This window comes from Octodon degus, unplaced genomic scaffold, assembly GCF_000260255.1.
Source record: "Octodon degus isolate 3935 unplaced genomic scaffold, OctDeg1.0 scaffold00056, whole genome shotgun sequence".
NCBI lineage: Eukaryota > Metazoa > Chordata > Mammalia > Rodentia > Octodontidae > Octodon > Octodon degus.
Genome location: NW_004524632.1, coordinates 3,359,750 through 3,360,226, shown reverse-complemented (window position 1 = coordinate 3,360,226; position 477 = coordinate 3,359,750).

The window sequence follows — 477 nt, the reverse complement described above, 5'->3', positions numbered from 1 at the left end:
TATATATATAAAGACTTACAACTACAACATACAAATAATTGAAAAAAAAATCTCATTGAAAATTGCACATCAATGTTCACAGCAACACAATCTTAACAGGTAAATCTTGCAAACAGCCTAAATGTCCATCAAGAAAAAATAGATAAAAAGATGTGTTGTTTTTAATATAATACAGTATTACTTAGCAAGATGAAAGATAAACTGGAGACTTTTAAATGTAAATGAATGCAACTTGAAGTCATACTCATAAGTGAAATAAGTGAAACCCTTTTGTGTACACGTCATATTATCTCCCTAGAGTGAGGAAACGAAAGAGTAAATAAGATCCAAGATGTACATTAACTGATGTGAATTGAGAAGAAACTTAAAAAAAAAAAAAGACAACCTGTGATGGGAGCAAGGAATAAAGGAAAAAAGAAAAAAATATATATGCAGAATACTTAGCATTGTTTGGATAGTATTTCATGCCTATATCTT